This window comes from Marmota flaviventris, chromosome 1, assembly GCF_047511675.1.
Source record: "Marmota flaviventris isolate mMarFla1 chromosome 1, mMarFla1.hap1, whole genome shotgun sequence".
NCBI classification, from domain to species: Eukaryota; Metazoa; Chordata; class Mammalia; order Rodentia; family Sciuridae; genus Marmota; species Marmota flaviventris.
Window position 1 is genome coordinate 140,237,478 of NC_092498.1, and position 26,151 is coordinate 140,263,628.

The 26,151-nt window shown below is 47.0% G+C and overlaps 1 long non-coding RNA gene across 1 annotated transcript; it reads left to right on the top strand.

Annotated features, from left to right (window-relative positions):
- The first annotated feature begins 969 nt into the window (after positions 1–969).
- On the top strand, positions 970–26,151 carry LOC139706991 (uncharacterized). The gene is made up of 2 exons (XR_011708640.1): positions 970–1,189; positions 25,665–26,151. It is a non-coding gene; the product is annotated as an uncharacterized lncRNA (long non-coding RNA).

Here is a 26,151-nt window from a genome sequence, read left to right on the forward strand (position 1 = left end):
GGGGACAATCTGCTCCCCCAACCCTCTGACTTAAGGCTACAGAGTCATTATGTCAATATATTTTTGTACAAATTTTTGTAGTTTATGACACTTTCTGGCAACATTTAGATGCACTTTCAGTGAGCCAGAATGTAGTACTGTAAACCTAAAACTGGATCTCCCTAAAGCTGTTCGGATCTGGCAGGAGGACCTGCTCCCAATTACAAGCACAGTTTCCAACTTCGCCGTTCCTGTCCTTAAAGCACTGAAAACAAAAATCCATTTTTAATGAGGGGACGACCAAACACTTTGCCTTCTATTAACGTCCCCTTTGGGCCTGCACGCTCCAGTGTACCTCGCAAGCAAGAAATGACCTCCGCTGACGGATGACCAGGGCAAGGGGGTCTCCCTAGCTTTCTTTGCCAGCGCAAGCGAGGCCACTGAACGGAAGAGAATTAAGTCATCTTGTTCTCACCTGCCGGATTCCCATGGGCACGTGGATGGCCCCGTCGGGGCTGCGCAGGGAAATCAGGACCAAGGGAAGTCATTTTACGCCAGAGTCCATGCCTGGCTGCCTTCTCCTCATCCCTGGCCCATTACTAATCTCACAAATCATCCATTATCCAGCCGGCAACTGGCAAATGTGAACTTGGCCCACGTCGAGGCAGAACTACGAGATCCAAGTTAGAAGAAGTGGGAGAGAGAGAAAGTACAAAGATGAGCCAGACGGTTTCCCAACCTGTAAGAACATGTTGTATTTACCAGGCCCCGTGGGGAAGCCAAAGCCGGGCCTCGTTGTTTGTCTTCTGCTCTGGGCCTGGGTTATGTTTGGTGCAAACAGGACAGTGCACCCCCCCACCCACCCACTTCCATCTGATGATTGGCGTATTGTTTAGAGACCATGAAGGATGATCTTGCGCTCTGGAGGAAGTTGGCAAGAAAGTCGATTCTATAAAAAGAACCGCGCGGTCAGGATACGGTTTCCTATTCTGAGTCAAGGCGAAGTAGAGAGTCAGAAATTCCAACCCAGAGGGTCAGGACGGGCTCCAGGACCTCCTGAATCACATGTGAAGCCTGTTCCTCGTGCTCCTTCCTCCTCCCTGTTCCTACAACGGGCCAACTGGGATTACACAATTCCCACTCCATTTATTCCACCCGCGGCTGGTTCTCATTAGGGGTCCTGTGCCCTGTGCCATCCCTTGGGATGCAGGTGAGTAACTGCACTTCTGAGCAGGCAGATTCTGTCTGTACCGCTGGCTGAATTCAAGAAAGGTGCACTCAACTTTTTCTTAAAGTGTGAAACTTTCGTTTTGCGGGGAGGGGAAGGGTACCTGGGATTGAACTCAGGGGTGCTTAACCAGTGAGCCACATCCAGTCTTTTTTTTTTTTTTTTCTTAATTGTAGATGGACACGATACCTTTATTTTATTTATTTATTTTTATGTGGTGCTGAGGATCGAACCCAGGGCCTCACACATGCTAGGCAAGTGCTCTACCCCTGAGCCCCAGCCCCAGCCCCTCCCCGCCCTTTACGAGGTTTTATTTAGAGACAGGATCTCTCTGAGTCACTTAGGGCCCTGCTAAGTTGCTGAGGCTGGCTTTGAACTCACGATCCTCCTGCCTAAACCTCCCGAGATGTGGGCTACCAGACCCAGCTGAACCTTTCCATCTTTAACCCCATCATCTTCCTTTCTCTAACGGCCCCATCCTGCAGATCTCTACTCAACCAGGAGCCCTGTTTCTGTCATCCAATACCCACCAACAGTTTCTAGAGGGTTCTGTTTTCTCCCCTCCTGGACTGGGTGCATTTTTTTTTTTAACTGAATTCACCAGATGTTTTGGCAGGGCATAAAACCTGGCCTTCCTGTCTTCCAAGTGGATGAAATTGGATCCAAGTCCCAGCACGCTGCCCCGGCTCCACCGACCTAGCCCTTAATGGTTCTTGAGACTAATGTGAAGATCGTGTTCGGTTTTCCTGGAGGGCGCTGGGACCATCCGATCCAGGTGTGGGCATTCAAGGCCTTGGAATGTTTCCGGGCCAACCTCAGATTCATGAGCATACGTTTTCCTAATGTTATCTTTCTCTTTTTTTCTTTTCTTTTCTTTCTTTTTTTTTCCTGGCTGTGTCTCAGAAATCTGTACCCCAAAATATCTCTGGGCCAAATGAAATGCACACATGACCCAACCGCATCTGGAAAAAAAAAAAATGCAGTACAAGTCCCCCTTGGGTCTTTGCAACTCCAGGTCCCCGGAGCCAAAGGCAAGCAGGACTCCTTCCTCTGTCCCCACCCCCCCCCCCTCTGCCCCAGGTCCCCTCTGGCCTAGAACAGGCCTGAGCACGCCATGCCACCTTGCCAGGCCCTGCCAGAATTCACGAATGGCACAGAGAGCACGTTAAACAGATGGAATGTAACATACATGTAAAGAAATAAGAGCCCTGCCAGGAAAGTTGGCAGCGGCTCCGGAATGCTTTAAACAGTGTGTGTGTGGGTAGAAAGACTGAGCCCAGAGTCGGCGAGCCTGCCTCACTCCCAAGAGCTGTTTCTTTTACAGCCATGACCTGTTTTGCCAGTCAAAATAAATACGGTGTTAAATGCCCCCTTTTACTGGCTCCTGATACCTTTGGCAATGCAGTTTGAAATATGACCTGCTCTCATTGGAAGAATGTCCTTTTAACTGAGTGGAAAGGATGTGCCCCTTCTAGCCAGTCAGTAGGAGGGTCATGGGTGGTGGAGGCCACTGAGCTCTCTCGGGCTCAGGAAGTGGGAGAAGGAGCCGCTGTGGGCTCGGCCCTGCTTGTCTCTAAGTCGCTGCCTCGTGTTAAGTTCGAAGCAGACACACAGGATGCCTTGGGAGCGTGGGGCTGAGTTTCAAGGTGTTCTGTCCCCTTTGGCTTCCCAAGGAACAATAAAGTGCCAGCCCAGATGGCTGATGATTTCACAAAGCACTCAGGAGAGCCAGGACTTTCCTTCAAAGGAAAAGAACCGTGCTAATCAGGCCGTGGCCACAGATTTTTATTTTGAGGGGTGGGCAGGGATCCGGGATTGAATCAGGATTGCTGTACCACTGAGCTATAAAATCCCCAGCCCTTTTTGATTGTATTTTGAGGTGGAGTCTTGCTGAGTTGCTGAGGCTGGCCTCGAACTTGGGATCCTCCTGCCTCAGCCTCGCAAGTCGCTGGAATTACAGGCCTGTGCCACCACACCCGGCCACAGCCGCCCATTCAACCTACTCAGGCCATTTGACTTTTTGGCTCCTCGGATCCAGGGATATGCCACAAGCCCACGGTAGCAGCTTACCACGTGGCATGAGGTGATAGATGGATTTGCCCCAAAGGTTTGGCCACCTTGGCAGCCATCACTTAAGCAATTCCTGCAAACTGGGCCCATCAAATGTCCTCTGAATCATCCCACTGTCTTCCGAGGGAAGTATGGTTTACTGCTTTTCATACAGAGAAACCGAAGCTCAGAGAGGTTGAGTCATGGGCCCAAGATCACACAGCTATTGAAGAGGAAGTTGCAATGTGAACCCCAGTTTGTCTGCTCTTCACGAGTCCACCCTGGCCTCTACCAAATTAGCTCAAGGCGGGAATCTTGTAGAATGATCTCCTCATCCTCAGAGCTTCCCAGGGTCAGCGGGTTGATATATTCCTCATCAAAAATGCCACAGGTTATGGGAGTTTTTCTGGGGCTGCTACAAACAAATCATAACACCCTGGGTGGCTTAAAACCACAGAAACGTATTTTGTCACAGTTTCTGAGGGCAGAGGTCTGAAGCCAAGGCGTCGGCTTTGAAGACTCTCAGAAGGACCCTTGCTTGCCTCTTTCAATTTCTGGTGGTCACTGGCTTCTTGGGCGTGTGGCTACACTCTTCTCCCCACCACCTCCATCTTCCTGTGGCCTTCTGTGTGTGTGTCCCCTGTCCTTCTCTTAGAAGGACTCTTGATATTGGATTAAGGGCCCACCCTGATCCAACATGATCCCATCCCCAGATTCTAACTTAACTTGATTAGCTTTGCAAAGTTCCTTTTTCCAGATAAGATCACATGCCTGGGTTCTAGGTCTTGGACCCTGGATCTTTGGGGAGGGGGCAGGAGACCCTTTTCAGCTGGCCAATCCAGATGATGTCGGTGACACACCAGGTGGTTTATCCAACCAGGGTCTTCCCAGTTTTGCAGGTCTGTAGGGCCCACTGTCTCATTGCCTTACGACTTTCACCACCCTACTTCCTCTTTTGAAAACTAGGAGTAAAAGAGCACCCAACACCTAATGAACTCACCACCAAGTTCTGCCACTTAGAAACTGTCACATATGTCCTCACAGATACCCTTCACCATGGACACTGCTCTTATTTTTCTTGCTATTTGATTTTGGGGGGATGAGGGGGGCGGTACTGGGAATTGAATGCCGAGGCACTTTACCACTGAGCCATATCCCCAGCTATTTTTAGAATTTTTATTTAGAGACAGGGTCTCACTAAGTTGCTTAGGGCCTCCATAAGTTGCTGAGGCTGGCCTTGAACTTGTGGTCCTCGTGCCTCAGCCTCCCGAGTCGCTGGGATTACAGGTGTGTGCCACCAAGCGCCAGCAACACTCTTCTTTCTTCTCTGGACAGGAGAGGAAATGAAAACTCTGGGTAGTTCCCAATCTTGTCCAAGATCTCACAGCCAGGAACTAACTGCTCCAGGTAGGATTAGAACGTCAACCTGTCTGCTTCTGGACTCGGAGTTGTTATGCAGGATGTAAAATTGCCCTTGCCTGGAAATTTCGGACTTGGTTGGGAAGCCGTGGCTTGGAGGGAGGTGGATGGAGGAGGCCGTGGGACCCATTTACGTCATGGTTAGCCAAGAATTATTCTTGGGCAGATCATCCAGGAAGGCTGAACCTTTTGGTTGGGAAGACAATCAACAAATTAGTTTTCTTGCTGAGCTAGAGGACCACCTCCCCCTTGGGTCCTCTCTCTTTCTCTCTCTCTGTCTGGTGGATATAACTGGTATCCTCCTGTGTAGAGACCAGAAGTTGGAGGCAAATGAGAAAAATGGCCATTTTCATTGTCTTTCAGAGTTTCCAGGGTGGTATTCCTGACTGGGGGACATTTTCACTTGTGTTGTGCCATCATCTGACCCAGGAGACTGGGTAGATCACAGGAGGTAAAACCAGAGGTGCCTATGTGAGGGTAGCTGTCAATGGGCGGTGACTTCTTCCCTTTTTCGTCTGGTGACCACTGTCACTGATTCAGGCTCCACGGTGAACGTGATTCAATTTTGCTTCCAGTCAGAGCTGCCAGAATCTAAGTACTCCACAGGCCGTGTCTCCTTTGAGCTTCTCAGCAACCCCGACAGGCAGGTCCATAACCACCTGATCGGATGCTGGGGGGAGGTCAAGTCACAGGCACAAACCTGACCACGGGCAAGAGCTTGGGTTCCTGCAGCTTGCCCGAGTCCAGAGTCTCCATCTTTGTGGCTGCCATGTTCTCTCTCCACACCCAGATGCCAAGAATTCCCAGTGCCATAAAAATAAGGCAAAGAGGAAATGCACTCGTCACCCATCTGTCCCTTCATCCAGCCATACCTACGCATCTGCCAGTGCTCAGTGCTGGAAAGACAATGGAGAGTCCCTTCACGCATATGTTGCACCTGGGCTTGTGTGTGCCAGGCACCCTGCTGGACTCGGAGGACAGAAAGTGAAGGTCCCTGCCCTCAGGAGACAGGGAAGACTGAGACCACATCCATTCACCTAGGAGAGTGTGTCAAATGCTATTACAGAGGTACGGCCAAGAGACCAAGCAGGTCAACAAGGTTGGCTGGAGAAGACCTTTGAGTTGAGATTTCAAGGCAGAAGGCGTTGGTCAGGGAGGCCCTCCTGTGAGGCAGTGGGGCCCTGCTCAGCAGGTGTGTGCCAATGTGACTGTCTGTGCCAGGGAAACTACTGGATGGCTTCCGGATGGAGGGGTACGTAGTGCTCAGAACCCACCAAGATGCCCCCTGCCCACCCACCCCTCTCCCCCTGGACTCTGTCCATGTCCTCCCCAGCGCCATTCTGAACATTCCCTATTCCCCATGGCTGGACAGTAGGGAGCCACAGAAGAATTGGGAGGGAGGCTGGAAAACACAAAGCAGGGCCCTGGAAAGGACCTTGAGTGGTGTGTGACCAACCAGCCTTTATATTGAGGATAAGGCAGAGATGCTGGTTTTTTGTTTCTGTTATTTTTTAATTTGGTTGTTTGGTAGGATTTTTAATTGGTGATGCCTGGATTTATTGTGTTGTTGTTGTTGTTTTGGTTTGGTTTGGTTTGGGGGTACTGGGGATGGAACCCACGGCCTCACACATGATAGACAAGCCCTCTACCACTGAGCTATATCCCCAGTCCAATGTTGGGATTTTTAGGCATTTTCTAACTTGATGTGTAATGACACAATTTAATGCTTTCTTCTTAAGCCCATAGTTGGATGGATTTTGGCAAATGCACTACCACCCTCCATAGGTGTAGAGAGTTGCATGGCTCACACTTGGCATCTTCCAAGTTAGCATTTGAAAAGTTCTTCTGGTCACTCCTGGAGCTCTACTTTCTTCGCTGAGTACTGGAGTTTTTGTGTTGTGATACTGGGGACTGAACGCAGGGCCACTCTACCACCAAGCCACACCCCCACATCCTTTTAAAATTTTTGGACAGGGTCTTGCTAAGTTGCTGAAACTCATCTCAAACTTGCGATCCTCCTGCCTCAGCCTCCCAAGTGGCTGGGATTATAGGCGTGCGCTGCCATGCCTGACTGCTAGGCACTCTTCAAGCTGTAGAAGACGGATGGGCCACCTTCTGGAGCAGGGGGTGTTCTCTTTGTGGGGGCGGGGAGGACAAAAGTGATCCATGGCACTCAGGACCAGCTTCAAGGTCATAAACCTGAGCAGCCACATAGGTCCCCAAGCTTGGCTCCAATGAGAAAAATGAGGCAAATGAGAAAAATGGCCATTTTCATTTCATACTGTGTGGTCTCTACCTGCAGTTCCACGCTGAAATGTGTTAAGTTTTTTGAGTAAGGGGTCCCGTGGACAAGGAGGCCAGGCCTGGTGGTACAAAAGCTGTCAGGAGCCATGACAGAAAGAGATGGAGGGTTTCATAGAAAAGAGCCCGTAGGGAAGAGAGAAGCTGGGTAAAGAGAGAAGATTGAGGAAGGACCTGTCCACCCAAAGTTCTCTTTTTAGGGATTCACGCAGGGTGGTGGGGACCTTCCTGTCACTCTACCTATGGCACCAGTAAAGGTACCTGGGCTCAATTAATTACAATGACTAATAAACACATTTGACAAGCCAAATATTAGCTCGCGAAAACGGAGTGAGTGTTCAGTACAGATACAAATAATTTGCCGCAAGCTTGCTGGTGTTATTATCTTCTAATTAACTCTAAAAAAAATCATATCAAAACTTAATCCAGAGCAAAACAAGACAAAAAGAGAGTGGGCCCTCTGTCAGGCCTAGAAAGCGAGGTGGTGGGTGGATTTTCATTAGTGCTGATGATTAATTTCATCAGGCTTCCCTTTGCTGACGTCAAAACCAAAATCAGGGCCTCGGTCTCCATTTCTCCCTGCTGAGGCCAGATGTCCGATGGGAAGAGCTTGGCAGCAGGCTCCAGGGAGGCCCGGTGGCCGGGGGAGGGAGGAGCGAAGCTGGCATTCCCTTGGAAGAATCCCTCACTAGCATTCTCAGGCTGACCTCTTTCTTGTCTCTGGAGTTTGGAGCGAAGAGAAGGTGAATTGAAAGGAATCCAACTGTCTGTTGGCCACCGCTGCTTCCTCCTGCAAGGGATTCTGGAGTTGGCAGATCAGTTTGAAAACCCCCCAAATATAAATACCTGGGCTGCGATGACATTGCCAGTAAACACTCCCAAAGCCAGGGACTCTAGACAGCAGCGTTCTCCTGACTCTGGATGCTTTCTGTACAGATATCTGAAAAACTCGGCCCTGAAGTCTCTCTTCTTTGGGTCTAAATGATGTGGCTCGGGTGGTTAGGTGCTTTGTTGCCTTTGGTGGCCTTGAATGACTCATGGTGAACCACACTTCCTGGAGCTCACTTTCCTTACCGGCTCCAGATCAAACCTGCTGGGGACCCTCTGCAGCCACCATGATGATCACATCTGCCATTATTCTGTCCTACCGACATACGCACTCTGTGCCTAGAGCTTTGCCTTCAGTATCTTATTTAATCCTCCTGATTGGATACTGTGTGGTCTCTACCTGCAGAGTGTACTCACGACCATTTCCCCACCCCCACCCCACGCACGGCCATCAACCTCACTGGTCCAAGCCCAGTACTCAGGGGCACTCAGCCACTGAGCCACACCCCCAGCCCTCCTTGGTATTTTATTCAGAGACAGGGTCTCACAGAGTTGCTTAGCACCTCGCTTTTGCTGAGGCTGCCTTTGAACTCCTGATCCTCCTGCCTCAGCCTCCCGAGCTGCTGGGATGACAGGTGTGTGCCACCGCAACTCGGCTCTGAACTATTTTCCACACAGCAGACTGAATAAGGCTTGATACTTAAATCAGCTGAGGACCATACTTCCAAGGGCTCCCCGTCTGGCTACAAGGAAACTCCAAAATCCTCACTGTGGCCCACGGGAGGATTAGCTCCTTTTACCACTGTTCCTCTAGCCCAGTCACACCGGTCTCCTTGCTGTACCACAGATCCAGCACAATGTCCTGATTCAGGGCCGTGGCACTACCTGTTCCTCTTCCCCCAGGTATCCACATGCCTTGTCCCTCAGTCTGTTCAAATGTGACCTCCCTAGAGGATCTTCTGCGGCCCACACCATTTAGAATCCAGTCCTCCAGAGTCAGCTGCCGTGGTGCACACTTGTAAATGCCAGGGACTGAGGCCAAAGCAGGAGGATCACAAATTCGGAGGCCAGCCTCAACAACTCAGCAAGACCCTGTCTCTCAATAAATCAATAAGTAAATAGGGCTGGGGATGGGGCTCAGTGGGAAAGTGGGTTCAGTTTACCCCTGGGTTTCAATCCTCAGTACCAAGTAAATAAATAAAAATAAAACTAGGTCCTTCCCTCAGCCCTCTTGTTATTGATGTTCTCAGAGACCTCCACCATTTAACTATCTTGCAATTATTTGTGATGGTTACTGTTCATCTCTCTTCACAAGGTCAGGGGTTCTGATCTGTCCTGGTCAGCACTCAGAACAATACGTGGCATACCATAGGTGTACAATAAATGTTTCCTGAATGCATGAAACAACCACCAGGTGAGTACTACAACAGGTCGTTGGTTCAGAAGGGCCGGGTACCTTTCTCGAGGTGAGTGAGATCAACGGCACAATTGGGACTTCAACCCAGGTCCCAAAGAAATTCAATGACTGTTTGTAAGATGGTAAATGTCATGGTTCAGCTATTAGGTGTCCCCCAGAAGCTCAGGTGTGAGACAACGCAAGAAGGTTTAGAGCAGGAATGGTTGGGTTATGAGAGTCTTAACCCAATCAGTAAATGGATCCCCTGATGGGATCAACTGGGTGGGGACTGAAGGCAGGTGAGGTGTGGCTGGAGGAGGTGGGCTTTGGGGACGTGGCTTTGGGATATATATTTTGTATCTGGCGAATAGAGTCAGTCTCTCTCTCCCTCTCCCCCCATCTCCCTACCTCCTGATCATCATGGGAGCTGCTTCTCTCTGCCACACTCTTCCGCCATGATGCTCTGCCTCATGGTAAGCCCTGAGGAATGGAGCCGGCTGTCTACGGGCTGAGACCTCTGAAACCATGAGCCCCCAAATAAGCTCTTCCTTCTCGCCAATGGTCCTGGTCAGATCTTTCAGCAAGGAAAACGCTGACTGAGACAGTAAGTTGAGCCCACCTTAAAATGGGCTGATTGTTCTCAGCTCTCATTCAACAAGAGCCCATGTCAGAACCCGGCTCACCTGGTCTGACCTTGACCGATTCAGTATTGATGCTCATTGCGCCAGGATCAGTCACAACGGTTGGATTTCCACAAGTGCAATAGACAGAGAAACCTCCGTGAGAAATCCTGAATGAATCACTTAATTAATGTATTTTGGATAACAGTTCCCCAAAGTGCTCACATAATATAGAAATATTTGGAATATTCTAAAAGAAGTGAAATCTTTGGAGATGGTTTTTTTAAATCATCATCTATATAAGTAAATTATATAACAATCACCTGCATCTGTCTATTAACTAACTGCCTAAACTCAGGGGACAAAATAGAGACACTCAGAGAAAGATCTTCCCTACTTGTGGAATGTCCTCTTGGTCAGGAATTCAGACTTATGGGGTTTCAAAACTAAATTTCGAACTAGGATGTGGCTCAGCGGTAGAGCGCTTGCCTCGCACGCACAAGGCCCTGGGGTCCATCCCCAGCACAAAAAATTACCTGTTGTTTCTCTCCTACATTTTTACCCCAAAGAATTGAAAGCAGGTGTTCAAACAAAAATAATGTGTTCAGGAATATTCATAGAAGCATTATTCATAATATCTAAAAGATAAAAACATCCAACGCTTTCACCACCTGATGAATGAATAAACAATTTGCGGGTATACCCACACCTTAGAATATTATTCAGTAATAAAACAGAATGAAGCACTGACAGGTGCTACAACATGAGATTTTTTTATTTGTTTGGGTTTTTTTTGTTTGTTTGTTTATTTTTTTGAACTCAGGGGCATTCGACCACTAAGCCCCATCCCCAGCCCTATTTTGTAGTTTATTTAGAGACAGGGTCTCACTGAGTTGCCTAGGGCCTTGCTTTTGCTGAGGCTGGTTTGAATTCATGATCCTCCTGCCTCAGCCTCCTGAGCTGCTGGGATTACAGGTGTGTGCCACTACGCCCAGCTTGTGCTACAACATGGATGTAGCACATTACATTGAAGACATTACACTCAGTAAAAGAAAACAGTGGTAAGAGGTGACGCCTGAGAGATTCCATTTACATGTAGACATGTCTGCAATAGGCAAACCCATACAGATGGAAAGCAGATTAGTGATTTCCAGGGGCTACAGGAAGAAAGGACTGAAGAGTAACTAGTTAATTGGTATCAGGTTTCCATTTGGGGCAACTGAGAATGTTCCGGAATGTTCTGGAGATGGTGGTTTAGCATTGTCAACATACTCAATACCAGGGAAACATACACTTTACAATGGTACATTTTATGTTTTGTGTATTATCTCCAAATGTTCAAAAGAAAAAAAAAATTAAAGTTAATCATTAAACTCTGGCCTTGGCAACAGGATGTTTTGGTTTGGTAGGTAGTTACTAAGTATTAAGTCCCTTTATGGCAACTGTTGATTAGAAAGAGCTATAATGGATCACTGAGGCTGTGTAACAGACATGCATCTGTGGCTAGATTGGATTTTCAGCGCTATGGAGTTGAGTCCTGATCCTTAATATCCAAAAAAAAAAAATGGTGTTGTGTCTAGCACAGTGCTAGCTGGCTAAACCGAAAAGCTAATTTATTTTCCATTGCCTACGTCATCGTAATAACCACAAAAAGGTATCAACAACAACAGAAAAACACCATAACAACAAAAAGATCTAAATATAGAAGGGAAATCTTCCCAATTATCTGTATAGTTCCTTCCCTTGGGTTTAGCCACCACCATCTACAACCTGGTGTATACCCTGTGAGACCTTTCTCTATTCATGTACAAACCTCTGCGTATGAATGTGCCCATCACGAATGAAGTTTTTGTTATTGCTTTTTTACAAAAATGAACTCATATATATGTCTACAACTTGCTTTTTCCCTCTCAATACCATATCAAAAAATCTTTCCATCTGAATACCCACAGCCTTATCTCTTTTCTTAATGTCTACAGAACATGGGTAGATCACCATTGGTTTAACCAGTCCCTTCTTGTCAGATAATTATCTTCCCTCCAGTTTTTCTCCATCATAAACCAGGCTACAAGGAACACCCTGTTCATATATTGTTGCATGATCGTGGGAATTTTTCTGTGGCAGAGATTCCTAGAAGTGAGATTGTTGGGTTGAAGTGAAATTCCTTCTGTTCTGTGACTTTTTAGTAGCGCATCAGTTGGGGACACAAACGTATATTGCCTCTGGGCTCAGGACAAAACAGCCAGAACTCAGAGCTTGCGATCGGGCTTTGCTTAGCTCGGCACCCCCCTAGCCCCAGCCCCCAGCATCCTGCAACCGTAGCTATTTTCATTCATTTTATAGGCTCAGTGTCTCCAGATTGACTCCAGCAGAGGGAAAAGAAATCAGGTCCCTTCTGTGTCATTCTTCAAACATTTAGAGGAAATTGATTTTCCACATGGGCTCTAGCCAAGGGAGGGATGCGCGGGCCCAGAAGTCGCTGCTACAGGCTATGACTACGGCACTTGCCACAATGAGACTCAACCCAACTTGAGATATTTTATTAGCAAGTGTAATTCCTCATCAGGCTAATATTGCAAATTGCCAAAAGCAGCAGCAATTCTAAAATAGGATTTCCTTCCTAATCCCTTTTAAAGGGAAGACCTTGTGGACCCTGGAAATGTCTGAAGAAAGAAAGACTTTATTCTCTAAGCAAGGATAAAAGGCAGTTGGTCCAGGAAGCTGAGGGCTTGCTGGCCTTACTCTCCGCGATGACCTCTCCTTTTTCTCTCTACAGTCTGGGGATTAAACCCAAGTCCTTGAGTATGCCAGGCAAGTGCTCTACCACTGAGTCATGTTCCCAGTCCCCTCCTCTTATGTTGTTGGTATTTTTTTTTTTCCTTTTGTGTCCTGGGGATTGAATGCAGGGCCTCGCTCATGAGCACTCTACTACTAAGCTATATCTCAGCCCTTTTTATTTTTTATTTTGAGAGAAGCTCTGGGTAAATTGCCCAGACTGGCCTCAAACTTACAATCCTCCCACTTCAGCCTCCCAAGTTGCTGGGATTATAGGCACAGCCACCACAGCCAGCTGCTCTTATCTTTTTAATGTGTTTCCTTGTGACATCAGCTAGGATGCTTTCACCTGAAAAGAACAGAAATGCAGTCTCCAAGTGGCTTCTACAGGGCCAGGATTGTGGCTCAGTGGTACCATGTTGAACAAAAAATACACAAATAAAATAAAGGTATTGTGTCCAACTACAACTAGGAAAAGAAAAAATACGTCTCTTTCTAAAAAACAAACAAACAAACAGTGGCTTCAATAATGATAATGTCATGGAAGCCTAAAGGTGAGGCACATTTAGGGCTGGTTGACTCAAGAGCTCAACACAAGAATTGGGAATCCAGGGTCTTTTCCAAAATAGTTAACATAACTCACTGGCTCCAGAGCCAGATCCTTTGATATTAAATCTCAAGTCCACTGCTTTAGCTGTGTAACTTTGGCCAAATTACTTGCCTTCTCTGAGTCTCCATTTCTCATCTATCAAAAACAGGATCATAACTACACAACTTGCAGGTTTGTGAATGCCAAAGCAAAGGTGGGCAAACTTTCTTCATGAAGAGCCAGAAAGTAAATATTTGAGGCTTTGGGGGCCATGTGTTCTCTGCCCCACAGCTTCACCTTGCCTTTAACAGTATGAAAGCAGTCATGGGCAGTAGGTAAATGAAAGAGCATGGCTGTATTCCAATAAAACTTTATTTTAGACATTGGAAGTTGATTTTCATACAGATTTTCCTATATCATGAAATATTATTCTTTTTGATTTTTATTCAAGCATTTAAAAATGGAAAAACATTCTGAGCTTATGGGCCACGAAAACTGGGAGGGCCATGGTCCTGACTAAAGCAAAAGCAAAGGATCCCAGCCTAACATGGTTCAACTCACCTATTTTTGTTATGGTTGTTTTTTTATTCTTATTTGGACTTATGATTTTTTAACCTGCTGATGGTGTGAAAGTATACCCATATCACCTTTCTATTTTTTACTTTCAGTATTCAATTAATGACAGGAGCTATTCCACCCTTAATTATAAAACAGACTTGGTGGGAGATGGCTTTGCCCAGCTGTAGACTAATTTACACATTCCACGGGTGTTTAAGACAGGCTGGTCTAAGCTATGCTCTTTGGTAGGTTGGGGTATCAAATGCATTTTCAAGTCATCAATATATTTTTTTTAATTTTCAATTTTTTTAGTTGTAGATGGACACAATACCTTTATTTTATTTATTCGTTTTTTAAATATGGTGCTGAGTATTGAACCCAGTGCCTCATGCGTGCTAGGCAAGCGCTCCACCACTGAGCCACAACCCCAGGCCTCAAGTCATCGATATCTTTTTTTTTTTTTCATTTTATTTTTGTTGTTGTTTTTTTAGTATATATATTTTTATTGGTTGTTCAAAACATTACAAAGCTCATGATATATCATCTTTCATACATTTGACTCAATTGGGTTATGAACTCCCATTTTTACCCCAAATACAAATTGCAGAATCACATCGGTTACACACTCACATTTTTACATAATGGCATACTAGTGACTGTTGTATTCTGCTACTTTTCCTATCCCCTACTATCCCCCCTCCCCTCCCCTCCCATCTTCCCTCTCTACCTCATCTGCTGTTGTTCAATTCTCTCCCTTGTTTCCCCCCCCCCCCCGCTTTCCCCTCACAACCTCTTATATGTAATTTTGTGTAACATTGAGGGTCTCCTACCATTTCCATATGCTTTCCCTTCTCTCTCCCTTTCTCTCCCCCCACTCGTCTTTGTTTAATGTTAATCTTTTCCTCATGCTCTTCCTCCCTGTTCTGTTCTTAGTTGCTCTCTTTATATCAAAGAAGACATTTGGCATTTGATTTTTAAGGATTGGCTAGCTTCACTTAGCATAATCTGCTCTAATGCCATCCATTTCCCTGCAAATTCTATGATTTTGTCATTTTTTAGTGCTGCATAATACTCCATTGTGTATAGATGCCACATTTTTTTTATCCATTCATCTATTGAAGGGCATCTAGGTTGGTTCCACAGTCTAGCTATTGTGAATTGTGCCACTATGATCATTGATGTGGCAGTATCCCTGTAGTACGCTCTTTTAAGATCCTCAGGGAATAGTCCGAGAAGGGCGATAGCTGGGTCAAATGGTGGATCCATTCCCAGCTTTCCCAGGAATCTCCATACTCCTTTCCAATTGGCCTCACCAATTTGCAGACCCACCAGCAGTGTACAAGTGTACCCTTTTCCCCACATCCTCGCCAATACTTATTGTTGTTTGACTTCATAATGGCTGCCAATCTTACTGGAGTGAGATGGTATCTTAGGGTGGTTTTGATTTGCATTTCTCTGACTGCTAGAGATGGTGAGCATTTTTTCATGTACTTGTTGATTGATTGTATATCCTCCTCTGTGAAGTGTCTGTTCAGGTCCTTGGCCCACTTGTTGATTGGGTTATTTGTTTTCTTATTGTTTAATTTTTTGAGTTCTTTGTATATTCTGGATATTAGGGCTCTATCTGAAGTGTGAGGGGTAAAAATTTGTTCCCAGGATGTAGGCTCTCTATTTACCTCTCTTATTGTTTCTATTGCTGAGAAGAGCATGTATCCACTTGATGATGGTTGATATATTCTATATATGTCGGTTAAGTCTAGGTTATTGATTGTGCTGTTGAGTTCTATAGTTTCTTTATTCAGTTTTTGTCTAGAGGATCTGTCTAATGGCGAGAGCGGTGTGTTGAAGTCACCCACAATTATTGTGTGGTAGTCTATTTGACTCTTGAACTTGAGGAGAGTTTGTTTTATGAACATTACAGCTCCATTGTTTGGTGCATATAAATTGATAATTGTTATGTCTTGTTGGTGGATGGTTCCTTTTAACAGTATATAGTATCCTTCTTTATCCCTTTTGATTAACTTAGGTTTGAAGTTGATTTTATTCGATATGAGTATGGCCACTCCTGCTTGCTTCCGAGGGCCATGTGAGTGGTATGATTTTTCCCAACCCTTTACCTTCAGCCTGTGTATGTCTTTTCCTATCATATGAGTCTCCTGAAGGCAGCATATTGTTGGATTTGTTTTTTTGATCCAGGTTACTAGCCTATGTCTCTTAATTGGTGAGTTTAGGCCATTAACATTTAAGGTTACAATTGAAATATGATTTGTACTTCCAGTCATGTTTATTTATTTATTTATTTTAGTTTGGCTAGTTTTTACTTTTTGGTTATTTTCCTCCCCCTTTACTGAGATACCTCCCGCTGTTAGTTTTGGGCACTATTTTTCAATTCCTCTTCTTGTAGTATTTTGCTCAAAATGCTTTGCAGTGCTGGTTTTCTGGCTGCGAATTCTTTTAGCTTTTGTTTATCGTGAAAGATTTTAATTTCATTGTCAAATCTGAAGCTTAATTTTGCTGGATACAGTATTCTTGATTGGAATCCATTATTTTTCAGCATTTGAAATACATTGTTCCAGGATCTTCTCGCTTTCAAAGTCTGTGATGAAAAATCAGTCGTTAACCTAATTGGTTTACCCCTGAATGTAATCTGCCTCCTTTCTCTCGTAGCTTTTAATATTCTCTCCTTGTTCTGTATGTTGGCTATCTTCATAATTATATGTCTTGGAGTTGGTCTATTACGGTTTTGAATGTTTGGGGTCCTGTAGGCTTCCAGGATTTGGCAATCCATTCCATCTTTCATCTCTGGGAAGTTTTCTAGAATTATTTCATTTAATATGTTGTCCATTCCTTTGGTTTGAATCTCTATGCCTTCTTCTATCCTGATGACTCTCAAATTTGGTTTTTTTTATGACATCCCATATCTCTTGAATAGATTGCTCGTGGGATTTAAGCATCTTTTCTGTGTTGACTATATTCTTTTCAAGTTGATAAACTTTGTCTTCATTATCTGATGTTCTGACTTCTACTTGATCTAGTCTATTTGTAATATTCTCGTTTGAGTTTTTAATTTGGTTTATAGTTTCCTGCATTTCTAGGATTACTGTTTGATTTTTTTTTAAGATCTCTATCTCCTGGTAAAGCTCGTTCTTTGCCATTTGAATTTGTTTGTTTAATTCATTTTCAAATTATACTTTTATTGCTTGGACTTGCTGCCTCATGTCTTCTCTAATATTCCTTTCCATCTGAGATAGGTATGCCTTGAGTTCTTTCCCTATCCCTGTTTCTGATGCTTCTAGGTCCTCCTGTAGAATTAAGTTGTCCTGCATTGTTTGTAATCCTTTTTTCCCTTGTTTTTTCATGATGTTCACGTTACTTTCCAGCTCTATTTGATTGCTGTGTTTCTGCTCTCTTCTATAGATTTGTTTTGGTTTTGTATATCTCTGTTGTCTCTCCTTTGTGTTGGTAGACTATGCCTGCTAAAGTGGATTCCGCTGGGAAGGAATTCCGACGGCCGAGCTCCAGTGACGTCACCTCTCTGCTATGGCTGGCCCCAGGCTCCTTGCCGGGGTGTCCGAATGGGGGGGGTGGGACTGGACTGTCTCTGGTTGGTTTCAGCTCCCGGTAGCTGGCGGGCGGGCGGTCTCCAGCCGCCCAGTCGCGGGCAGTGGGTGGGGCTGTCGCCGGCAGGCGGGCGATCTCTAGCTGCCCAGTCGCGCAGTTGGTCACCGGCGGGCGGGCGGTCGCCGGCGGGCGTGCGGTCGCCGGCGGGCGTGAAGTCTCCAGCCACCCAGTTGCAGGGGCAGCGGGAGGGCTGTTGCCAGCGGGCGGGTGATCTCTAGCTGCCCAGTCGTGCGGTCAGTCGCCGGCGGGCGGGTGGTCTTCAGCTGCCCAGTGGCGCGGGCAGCGGGTGGACTGTCACCGGCGGGCATGTGGTCTCCAGCCGCCCAGTCGCGAGGGCCTGGCCTCTAGTCCCCTGGTTTCTCCTGCTAGACCAGATTTCCCCTGAGTGATGCCTCTCGGCAGTTCAAACTATACTCTGGGCCTGCCGTTTGTTGGGTGTGGAGGGTGTCTATTGGGAACCCCAGCACTCTATTGTTTTGATTTTTTCTGCTTGCCCCTCCCCCAGCGCTGGCTAGACAGGTTTCATTTTGGCCGCTAATGGGAGGGGGAGTTGAAGGTCAGGTGTCTCTAGTTTTCCCCGTGTCTTTATGCAGGCTTGCTCTGATAATCCCACCCCCGAAAGCCTAGGAAAGATTTTATGCGAATTCCCCGCTGTATGGGAGCTCAGACGAGTAACACACACCTGTTTTATTGTTGCAATCTGTCGGAGAGTGGCAGTGGTTGCTTCAGCTCTCCAAGATGGTGGCCACTGGTTTCCTTAGTAGAGTTTCCATTGTAGGGGATAGAACTGTACCTCTTCCTTCCCGTCTGAAATCCCGAACTCAGCCCGGGGCTCAGTGGGGGCTCAGCCGGCAGGATTCCACAGAATCCGCAGCAACATTTCTCCCTGCTTGCTGGTCGCTTCTCGGTGGTGCCCCACCGCCTGTAGCCGCGGGGCGGGCCGCGCGGATCAGTCAGCCCGGATCTCCCCATCGATATCTTTAATGCAGGATGGGTGTATCTGAGGAGCATCTGTAATACACTTGGAAGACTCAGTACCTAGCAAGCCTAAATAAATGTTCAACAGATGCTTGTTGCTATTACTGTTATGATTAATACCATCTCCATCCTCCTCTCTGCTTTTCCACTCTCCTTTAGGCTTCTTCCCTGATCTGGTAGCAAGGGGGCTACAGCACTCTAAGGAACTACATTCAGAGGAAGAAGTCACACCATCTCTTTCAGGGACAGTTGGTTTGCAGCCTGGAGTTCTTCCCCATCTGTCCAACACGCCCCACGCGTCTCATTGGCCAGAACAAGTCACATGACCTCTGATTAACCAATCACAAGAAGGGGTGGGGTCACCCATGGACCAATAGAGACCCACCGCTGGGGCTGAGCGAGCTGGTTGCCTGGAGTCCCGGAGTGAATCAGGACTGAGCAAAATGGCTGCCCACACGCGGGTTCTGTTGGAAGGGAAGCTGGGACTCGCATTTGCGAGGCGGGTCGTGCCCACTGTGTCAGGTGCTCCTGAATTCGTCACAGGCAGGTCTGCTAATCCAGAGTCTGGGTCATCTTATAATGAGAGCAAGTCGCGAAGCCTCAGGCTGGAGCACCTGGGCCCTGCTGGCCTCTCAGTCAACCTCGTGAGGGTCCTTGGATGGTGAGGACATCCTTACAGCACTTCCGGCCTTCACTGGACTTTCACAGTTGCTGAGACCAGAAGCGGCTGGTCCAAGGGCACATAGTGGAGCCCCTGAACCTCGAAGTCTGACCTCCACCCACCTCCTGGTTGCATTGGAAGCTACAGTGGCTGCAGCTGCACCCTGGGAAGAGTCGGTGGCCCAGAAGGTGGAGGTGAAAGGACATCCACGAAGATGCTGCCCAGAGTAAACACCCAAAGCCTTCGAACCTGTGCTATGGATGAAAACATCTAGGCACGTTCACGATTTGCATTGGAATATCCACAATTTTCACATATAGTCGTGTACTCCGCCTTGAGGCTGGGTCCACCAGGGACCAGATGACACTCTAGTCCATAGAGTCCAGCAGCCACGTAGTAGGCTATACCATCGACGTTTGTTGAAGAACAGTGTTTGGCGTCCACACAGTGACTGTCACTTAACCATACGTTTCTCAGAACATATACCCGTCATTAAGTGACATGAAATCTCGAGAAGGATAAAATAATAGCAATAATTATTCTGATGAAATACAGATGTGCCTTTCATTCTGATGAAAGAGAAACTTAACTGCCCACAAATCTCTTGATATTTAAGTCATGGTTGTATGGGTGTCTCTGCATTTAATGCCTTTTTTTTTTTTTTTTTTTTTTTTTTGGCCTTCCTGACTTGCAAGATGAGAAAAGGGGATTCCCAAACTAAAGAAATTTGGTTGAGTAAACTGGGTGTATTCAAGGGAGAAAATATTAAGCAACCATTAGCTTCAACGCTTATGAAGAATTTTTAGTACCATGAGAACACTCTTAGAAATAATGCCAAGGGATAAAAGGAGAATGGATGATTATATACAAAGATCATTCCAACACTGTGCTTAGAGACGATGGGAAGAAAGATTGGCAGTAAGACACCAAAATGCTGTGTTGTTGCCTCTGGATAGTGAGGTCAGAAGGGGTCCCCCCCCCCTATACTTTTTGGGCTTTCTACAATACTCATTTTTATAATCAAAGCAAAACACAAGATAAAAGCCAGGGAGAAATTGGGGAATGTTGCAAGCCATAGAGTCCATTAGCCACATAGTAGGCTACACCACTGACATTTGTTGAAGAATAGTTTTTGCAAGCCAGGGTTTTGTTTTGTTTTTAGACATTGATGGACCTTTATTTTATTCATTTATTTATATATGGTGCTGAGAATCGAACCCAGGGCCTCACACATGCTAGGCAAGTGCTCTACCACTGAGCCACCACCCTAGCCCACCAAGATTTCTTATTAAAAAGACAGATTCTGGCATTAAAGGACTAAGTGATGCAAATTTGTGCTGTTTGCAAAGCGAAAGGGTGGAAACTCCACCTCCTCCTGCCTGGGTGGCTGAACAGCATCAGTATAGTTGACAAGGAGCAAATGGACAGGTCCTTTGGAGTTATACTGAGAAACTCATAGGCTTTGAGCAAAATTAACCACTCTGACCTTCAGTTTCTTCATCTGTTACATGAGGATGATAATGCCTACTATATAGAGTAGAAATTCTTTCAATCAGGTGATAGTATCTACTGTTCTAGGGGCTGGGGATGCAATAGTGATCAAGAAACAAGATCCTTGTTCTCTGGAGCTTTTCACTCTGGTAGAAGGGTTAAGATTTGGAGTTGGTTGTTCAGTGGAAGAACAAGTGCAAAGGCCCTGGGGCAGACAAAAGCGAGGCATGTACACAGGAAAGGGGTCTTATGGGGCTGGAACCCAGTGAGTAGGTGGAGAGTGGAAGCAGGTCAGGAGGGCCAGGCAGGGCCAGGCCTTGCATGTCAGGGCAAGACTCTTTGATTTCATTCTAACTATAGTGCAAAACCACTTAAGGGGTTTCAGCTACAGACTAGCATGATCTGATTTAGAGTTTATGTCTTAAAAAGGCCACTCTGGCTGCCGTGCAGAGAATGGATTGTAGAATTGTGTGAGACGATCAATACACAAAAGCACTTAACACTGAGGCCGGCACAAAGTAAGTATCTTAATAAGTGGTTACTGCTTTTCATTATTATTCTCATTATCCTTATTATTATTACCACTCTTTTGTCTGCCTGAAGCTGGTTCACAGTTCTTAGACATATGGCTTCCTGTGATGTTGACAAAGCATTCCAATGAGCCAGTGAATTTTCCAAATTTGTTCTCCAGGTATTTTCACATCCTTAGAGAGGTGATGGGGAAAAGCCAAACCCAAGCTGCCTGCAGCCAAAATGAACAGTGGGCACATTCCTGAATCCAGCACTATTTAATCCTTCGGGGGTGAGCTCAAAGAGGACTGTGGGTCTTGATTAAAGGTTTCAGTCTCCACCAAAGTACAGGGCCTGTTGTGAAATCCAGCATATTTGTACATATTTAAAAATACCTCTCCTCCTGCCAACCCCTCTTTCCCCAAGACTCTGCTCCGAGATGACTTTCTCTGGAAAGCCTCTCACCACCCCGTCCAGGCCACAGCCCACCCTAAGACTGTGTTCTTCTCCTTGTGTTCCTGGGCCCTGGGCAGAGTCACAGCACAACACCCGAGTTCCTAGGGCTGATGTTCAGTGCAGTAGCACTAGTCCTGTGTGGCAATTTGAATCTGTACTGAAATTAATGCAGATGTGACACATGCTCGCCACACTTTGAGTCCTCAGTAGCCACCAGTGGGTATCATGGTGGGCAGCACAGATCTGTGCTATTTGTCATTACAGAACCTTCTATGGGACAGGGCTGCCCTAGCAGGGCGGAAGCATGTCCTTTCTTAGTTTGGGACTCGCAGGGGGCTGAAGAGACAGTCTTGAGAAGCGGGCGGATCCCAGTTCGAATCCCAGCTACTGATCTTACAAGCTGTGTGACTTAGCCACGTTCAACTTCTCTGTGCCTGTCTCACTCCGTGGGGTCTTGAGGGCCATGTAAGTTAATGCATACAAAGGGCTTCAGAGAAGCAAGGGTAACACACAGTGAGCACCATACAGGAGTTGGTTTCTGTCATCTGCCTGCCCTTGGAAAGCAGCCAGCGCACAGTAGGCCCTGTTAAATGTTTGCTGTTGCCTGAGCAAATGAATGAAAGAATGATTGGCGGCACGGACTTTATTCTTGGCTCTAGTGAAAGCAGAATACTTCTTTTGAAACCAAATATGATTGCTATTAACACTAGCTCCCACTTACTCAGCACTTACTGGGTACCAGGTGCTGCTCCCAGTGTGGTGTACACCTCTTCCCAGGGAGGCACCCAAGGGCTTACTATTCTCAAGCCCCCTTTCACAGATGAGAAACTGAGGCTCAGAGACATGAAGCCATTGTGCAGGGAGAAGCTGTGCAGCTTCAGTGGAGGTGTTATTATTATGGAAATAGTAATGGAAATGTTTCCATTTATTATGATTATTAATAATTGTCATTATTGCTTTTAGGTCATGAGTGGCTGTGTTTATTCTTCTAGCAATGATTTTTTTAAATACATTTTTTAAAATTGTTGATGGATCTTTATTTTATTTATTTATATGTGGTGCTGAAAATCGAACCCAGTGCCTCACACGCATACCAGGGATTGAACTCAGGGTGCTTAACCACTGAGCCACACCCTCATCCCATTTATATGTTTTATTTAGAGACAGGGTCTAGCTGAGTTGCTTAGGGCCTGGCTAAATTGCTGAGGCTGGCCTTGAACTCCCGATCCTCCTGCCTCAGCCTCCGGAGCTGCTGGGATTACTGGCTTGCACCACCGTGCCAGGCTCTAGAAGTGACCTGAGCCTCCTGGCTCTCTCTGGATCTTCTCTCTTGGAGGAGGAGGCTGGGGGCACTGCAGGCAGGGGCTGTGGTGGGCAACCCTGGGGAAGGGCCATTGTGATCATCCACCTGCAGGCAGGGAGCAGCCTTCTCAGCTTTCTTTCCTGTTCACAGAAAGGCTTTTGACCCCGACTTCTCTTCTTGGATTCTTTTCTCCCCGCCTGCGTCCCCAGGGCACTGGCCCCTCTCGCGTGCCCGCCCCTCCCCACCTCCCCACGCGCCACAGAGCCATGGCGCGGCCCCAGACAAGGGCGCTTTTCTTCAAAGTGGTTCCCCTTCATCTCGTAAATTCTCAGGCCCGGCTTGATTGGCGTCGGGGAAAGCGAGCCAGGCCCCCGCTCGGCTCCCCAGATACAAAGTGAGTTGTGTGCAGCCTGCCCACGTGAGGTCGGTCACAGGGGCCGGGCCTCTCAGAAATCCCAAAGGACCAAATACCAGAGCGCTGGCCACAGGATCCAAATTATCTATGGCAAGACAGAGGAAAGAGCGGGGACCAGACAATGGAGAGGCCCTGTGAGCAGATCATTTCTAACCTGAGGTCTGCAGGGACATTTAACTCTTTCCCCCCCGGATCTGGTGGCTTCTAGCTGCGCAGTCTGTAGCTTGGAGGGTCCCAGATCCAACCAGTCCCGCGGGTTCCTTTTGCCACTTTCAAGAACCTGCGTTTCTCATGCAGCATGCTTCCAATGTTTCCCATTTTTAGGCACCAAAATTAGTCCAACTGTGCCTTCTAATTCTGTAGACACAACCCAGCTTGTGCAAATGTCCCTCTCTTCCATTTCTGGGTGGATTTTTGCATATTACAGACTGCCAACTCTGTCGAATGTTCTTGGGGAAAGAAAGAAGTTTAAAAATCATCTAGCTGCTTACCATGAAACAAATGCTGTGGGGCCCAAAGTTCTGATTTAGAGCAAATGCTGCATATGGCACCCTCCTGGAAAGAAAGCCACCAGCCGTGAGCAGGAATTTATTGAGCATGTACTATGGACCACACTGTTTCCCAGGCTGCTCTCAGTTTGACAGAACGTATTCTCATAGCAACACCTTCATCTTCCTCATTTTACAGATGAGGAGACTCAGGTTCTCACAAGATTAAATAACAGCTAAAAATGGGCTAAAGTAAGTTTTGAATGGTCCCTCTGAGTGCAAAGGCCAAAACCTCCACATTTACTAAGTGGGAGTCCATATTGTTATTATCGTAAGTACAATGTAACATCTGCAAAAAAAGTAAAAATGCTGTCATCTTTAAGTATAAATTCAGAAAACAAAACTGCATGTAGTCTGTGCTACATTTTAGAAATATATATTGATGATAGAGAGAAGGGAGGAAAATACCAGAACCATCTTTGCCCAGAGATTGGGTGATTTTTCACTCTCTGCTCCTTTTCCAAATGCTCTCTCTTGCCTTCCAAGTGTTTGTCATGAAGCTTGTGTACCTTTTGCTATTAAGAAAGAAGCGAGCATATGTATGTGTGGTGTATTTGTGGCACCCGTGTTGTGTATGCACGCGTGTTGTGCGTGGTAGGTATTGTGTGTTGTGTCAGTTGTGGGTGTGTGTTTTGTATGTGACATGTACGTGGTGTGTGTGTTGTGTCTGTTAGTGTGTGAGGCTGTGTGCTCTAAAAGACAGTGGGAATAGAGAATCTGGTAAACAAGGCCAAACGCAATTGGAATCCCAGTTATTTAAACCTTGCCCAAAATTGCATTTGGGGAGTTCAAAGTCATCCCAGGCCTGCTGAATCAAAAGCCTTAAGTCTTCTGCCCCCTACACCACGTGCAGCCAAGTGACGTGCCAGGAGAAAGCCCTGTAGACAATGCTCAGGAGGGTGTGCTAACAGGGCTCAGGGGAGTGGAAAAGCTCACCTAACAGAGATAAAGGTTTCCTTCCTGCCCGGCCCTCCCTGGCTCTTACGCCTGCTGCTCACACTTGGCCCTCCCAGGCTTTATCAAGAGCTACCCCAGCAGTCAGGGGAACAGGGACAGAAAAATTCAGCCTGGCCCCCAGGGGGACAAACCCCTGTGTATCTGGCAAGAGACAGCCACACTGATTCCAGGTCTATATTTTTCATTTCTTGTTTTAACAGTCATAAACGCCTTCCGATGCCAAAGCAGAACATGACTTTAATCCAGATAAAATAAAATTCCTAAACCCTGAAAACTATACGGAGATTTACAGGCCAATTTGAAAAAAGTGAGAGCCTCTGTGGATTCCAAGAGTGGCACATTCCACCCAGCGGGCGCTGGGTGCTGCCCCAGGGCCCTGCCTCCTGGGGATGAGGTCCCGGGACGTGGTGCTCAGCCCTGCACATCCACAATCCCTTGGCAGAGCAGGCAGGCAAACGCTGTCCTCTGTGCCTGCTCGTCTCAGATTCCTGGGCTCTGGGGTCTCTTGGCTTTCAGGAGTCCTAATATGTTCCAGCTCCTTTCTCCCCGCCTCCCCCCCACCCCCAGCTGTTGTAGGAAACCACAGTCAACCTCTTCTTGCTCTCAGCAGCCAAGTTTTCTCTAAGTAAACACAGAATGGAGGAGATCAGCTCTGTTCTGTTCCCAGCACTGAGAGGCGGGGCGAGGCTGGCCTGGTACCAACCCTGAGAACCAGTCTGGGGTGGGTTCCTGGGTAACCACGGGCTGCTGCTTAGAGCAGCCTTGCTGTGTGCTAAATGCTGATCCACGCGGCTCAGCAGTTGCTCGGTCACTACTGAACCCAGGAGGTTGGGCCTGTAGGTAGTGGAGTTCGTCTCTTTGCCCCTTGTGGTCCTCTGTCCCCTGCCAGGTCCCAGCCCTGACCCTGTTCCCCTGCCCTGGGCCAGGAGGCTCACCTGGGTGGACTGTAGCAGTGACTCTCCTGTCCTCTGACTTCCTGCAGGTTTGTCCAAGAAGAGAAGGGCCACAGAGGAAGAGAAGGAGCTGGGACGTTTGTCCCTGGGCTCATCTTTACTGCATGGCCCTGGCGGGCCGTGCTGCTCCTCAGCCCCACAGCTCCTGCTGCTCACTGTCTCCTTACTCCCTGCTTCTAGATGATTAGAATCCACCCGACCCTTCCAGCCCCTGCAGCCCCACCCTTTGCTGGCCCCCACCCATCTCCCTCGGTCCTCCCCAAACCTGGACAAATCATCTCTGCACCAAACTCTCTGGATCATCTGCTTTGGGTAGGCCCCGCCTCCTGCCTGGCTTCCCACCAATGCACTTGCATCCTCTCCAGATTGTAGAAGCTCCTAGAAATCGTGAACTTGCTCAGGGTTAACTGCCTGGGATTTGAATCTGGGTTGGTCTGCCTCCAGAGCCCAAGTTCTTAACCTCTAACTACTGTGCAAAAAAATAAACTTTGTTCAGCACCCAGTGTGTACCTCCGA